The sequence below is a fragment of the Arachis hypogaea genome, chromosome 4 (assembly GCF_003086295.3).
Source record: "Arachis hypogaea cultivar Tifrunner chromosome 4, arahy.Tifrunner.gnm2.J5K5, whole genome shotgun sequence".
Lineage (NCBI taxonomy): Eukaryota > Viridiplantae > Streptophyta > Magnoliopsida > Fabales > Fabaceae > Arachis > Arachis hypogaea.
In genome coordinates this window covers 107611095-107615400 of record NC_092039.1, presented here as the reverse complement: position 1 = coordinate 107615400, position 4306 = coordinate 107611095, and the positions used below count along the sequence as shown (strand labels likewise).

Genomic DNA, 4306 nt, shown 5'->3' with positions numbered 1-4306 from the left:
AAACAATTTCTCCTAAATTTTAATTATCTGGATTTAACGGGACACATGACATAATTCTCTTATTTTGGATAATTAGGATTTTGTGGCATATAAACTGGAATTTGATCATGCAGCTTCTAATTGGAATTAATTGACCAAGGAATTGGCGGTTGATGAATTTTAAAGGAGACTAGGAAGGTCTAAGGAATTTGGATCTAGTCACATATAGTTTCCATGAATTAAATCTTGCATAATTAAAATAGTTAGTAAAAAAAATCAATCCGGAAAATAGATAACTCTGAGTCTTAACTGTTTCTCCATATATTATTCCAACTTATTTATCTGACTTTCTTTAATATTTTTTATATTGTTTAATGTCATTTGAACTCTCAAACATACTATTCTGTTTATCTAACTAAGTAATTTAATCAACCATTGTTACTTAATCCATCAATCCTCGTGGGATCGACCCTCACTCACTTGAGGTATTACTTGGTACGACCCGGTGCACTTGCCGGTTAGTTTGTGGGTTATAAATACCGCACCAAATTTTTGGCGACGTTGTCGGGGATTGATTGTGATTGACAGCCACTGGTTGTTTGATTTCTTAGATTAGGCATTTTTTATTTCTTTAAATTTTCAAAAAATATTTTGATTTATTTTATTTAATTTTTTTCTCTTAGTTTCTGAAATTAAGTTTGGTGTTTCTTGGTTAGTAGTATTTGTTTTATTCAATATTTTATCTCTTTACTCAGGTCACCTTACTAGGAATTCTCTGTACTCTGACGTAGAAAGTTCCATCTTTTCTGGTCTTCTGTTTATTTATGCGCAGGAACAGAGACAAAGAACATCTGTTAGACTTTGATCCTGAACCTGAAAGGACTTTCAAGCGACGTTTGCAACAAACAAGACTTTGCAAGGACGCGGAATCCACTATGGATCCCAATAATGTTGATAATGCCAACATGGCAAATCCGAATGGGAATGAGCAACAAAGGAGAGTGCTTGGCTCTTACACTGCTCCTACTGCAGACCTTTATGGAAAGAGCATTGAGGTCATTCTGGTGCAACAAAACTGCCAGTATGATGGTCTCCTCAAGAAGATCCAAATCAATTCATCTCTAATTTTCTGCAGATTTGTGATACTGTGAAGACAAATGGAGTGAACCCAGAGGTATACAAACTCATACTCTTTCTGTTTGCTTTGAGGGATAGAGCAAAGCTTTGGCTAGATTTTCAACCCAAGGAGAGTTTGGATACTTGGGAAAAGGTTGTTATTGGGTTTCTTACTAAATTCTTCCCACCAAAGAAGCTTACTAAGCTTAGGATGGAGGTTCAGACCTTCAAGCAGAAGGATGGTGAGACCCTCTATGAAGCTTGGGAGAGGTACAAGTTGCTGACTAGGCAATGCCCTCCGGACATGTTCTCCAAATGGACCCAACTAGATATCTTTTATGAAGGATTGGGTGAGATGTCCAAAATATGCTTAGATAATTCTGCAGGTGGTTCATTGCATATGAAGAAGACACCTGAGGAGACTATTGAGCTTATTGAATTGGTTGCTAGCAATCAATATTTGTATTCATCTAACAGAAATTCTGTGAACTCTGAGACTTCTCAGAAGAAAGGTGTGGTGGAAATGGACGCTCTTAATGCTATTCTTGCTCAGAATAAGCTTATGTCTCAGCAAATAAGCCTACTTACTCAACAGATGGGTGGCATGCAAGTCTCAGCTATCAACACCCAAAATCCACCTCAAGAGGTCCCCTATGACATGACAGGTAATTTTATGCAAAATGATAATTATAATTATGCTCAATCCTCTTCTGAACAGGTCAATTACATGGGGAGTGGTCCTAGAAATCCCAATAATGATTCGTACTCTCAGACATACAATCAGGGATGGAGAAATCACCCAAAATTTGGGTGGAGAGACCAACCTCAGAGACATCAAAATTTCAACAATAATTCTCAGGGCGACTTCCAACAGAGCAATCACAATAACCGCCAATTTCAGACTCATCAACAGCAACCACCTCAGCAGGAAAACTCTAAATCCCAAGAAGATTCTAACTGGAAGATGATGAAGAGTTTTATGCAAAAAACCAGAGCTTCTATTAGGAATCTGGAGGTGTAAATGGGTCAACTGAGCAAGCAAATACCTGAGAAGTCTACAGGTACCTTTCCAGGTGATACAGTGGTAAACCCAAGAGAAGATTGCAAGGTCCTTGAATTGAGAAGTGGTAAAGTGGCTGGATCTGAGACCAAAGTCAATGAGAAGTCAATTGAAAAAGAAGCTCCAAAGGAGAAGGAGGAAGAAGTAGACCACGCCCTTCCTAAGCGTGCAGACAACCCATTCTCTGATTCTCTTGACACTTATCCTACCTTGCCAAAAGTTCCAGAATACAAGCCAAAAATGTCATATCTTCAGAGACTTCAGAAGGCTTCCAAAGAAAAGCAGTTTTCTAAATTTTTGGATGTCTTCAAGAAGTTACAGATCAACATCCCTTTTGTAGAGGCTCTTGAGAAAATGCCTCTCTATGCAAAATTTATGAAAGAATTGTTGACCCACAAGAGGAATTGGAAGGAACAAGAAACAGTGGTGTTAACCAAGGAATGTAGTGCCATTATTCAACATAAAATTCCTGAGAAGATGCCAAATCCAGGGAGCTTTGTGATTCCTTACACCATTGGAGATGTCACCATTCAGAGAGCTTTATGTGACCTTGGAGCTAGCATCAATCTCATGCCACTTTGAGTAATGAAAAAGCTTCAAATTGAGGAGGTAAAACCCACTCGTATTTCTCTTCAACTTGCTGATCTCTCTATTAAATTACCTGTGGGTGTTGTTGAAGATTTACTTGTTAAAGTAGGACCATTCATTTTTCCTGTTGATTTTGTGATATTAGACATGGAAGAGGAGGTAAAATCCTCTATTATAATTGGAAGACCCTTTTTAGCTATAGGTAGAGCTCTGATTGATGTGCAAAATGGTGAATTAACCCTGAGGATCAATGAAGAACAGGTGGTCCTTCATATTTTTGAAGTTCTTAAGCACCCTAATGATTCTGAATGGTGTATGAAAATAGATGCTATTGAACCACTTGTTCAAGAAGTACTGGAAGCTGAGGTACTTGATGATATTCTGGATCCTAGTTCTGAATATGAATTAGTTGAAGTTGATGATTCACCACCCCAGAAGGCTGTGGTTTACACGCCTAAAGCAGAGGAGGAAGCCCCCAAGCTTGAGCTCAAATCCTTACCTCCTTCTCTGAAATATGTGTTCTTGGGTGAGAATGACTCATATCCAGTGATTATTAGCTCTTCCTTGAAGCCTGAAGAGGAAGAGGCGCTTATTTCAGTGCTCAGGAGCCATAAAATAGCTCTTAGGTGGACCATTGGTGACTTGAAGGGGATTAGTCCAACCAAGTGTATGCACAAGATCCTCCTTGAAGATGATGCTAAACTAGTTGTGCAACCACAAAGGAGACTCAATCCAACCATGAAACAGTGGTCCAAAAAGAGGTAATGAAATTATGGGAAGCAGGTATTATTTACCCTATTTCTGACAGTCCTTGGGTAAGTCCTGTGCAGGTAGTCCCCAAGAAAGGAGGGATGACAGTGATCAAGAATGATAAGAATGAGCTCATTCCTACAAGAACAGTCACATGATGGAGAATGTGTATAGACTACAGGAGGCTCAACACTGCTACAAGAAAGGATCACTTCCCCCTGCCTTTCATTGATTAGATGCTTGAGAGGTTAGCTGGTCATGCATTTTATTGTTTTTTAGATGGATATTCTGGTTATAATCAAATTGCAGTGGACTCTCAAGATCAAGAGAAGACAGCATTCACATGCCCCTTTGGAGTATTTGTTTACAGGAGAATGCCATTTGAATTTTGCAATGCTCTAGCAACTTTTCAGAGGTGTATGCTTTCAATTTTTTCTGACATGATTGAAAAGTTCATTAAGGTATTTATAGATGACTTTTCTGTCTTTGGTAATTCTTTTGAATCCTGCCTTAAGCATTTATCTCTTGTCTTGAAACGGTGTCAAGAATCAAACCTTGTTTTAAATTGGGAAAAATGTCATTTTATGGTTACAGAAGGTATTGTTCTTGGACACCGGATTTCAAGTAAGGGGATTGAAGTTGAAAAAGCAAAGGTAGAGGTAACTGAAAAATTACCACCACCAGCTAATGTTAAGGCAGTCAGAAATTTCTTGGGTCATGCAGGATTTTATAGAAGATTTATAAAGGATTTTTTAAAAATTGCCAAACCATTAAGCAACATGTTGGTTGTTGGTGTTCCTTTTGTCTTTGATT

The 4306-nt window shown here is 38.3% G+C and overlaps 1 non-coding gene across 1 annotated transcript; it reads right to left on the bottom strand.

The window, feature by feature from the left end:
* Positions 1-1297: 1297 nt before the first annotated feature.
* Positions 1298-1404, bottom strand: LOC112799178 (small nucleolar RNA R71). The gene has a single exon (XR_003200755.1). It is a non-coding gene; the product is annotated as a small nucleolar RNA R71 (small nucleolar RNA).
* Between the last annotated feature and the right edge of the window lie 2902 nt (positions 1405-4306).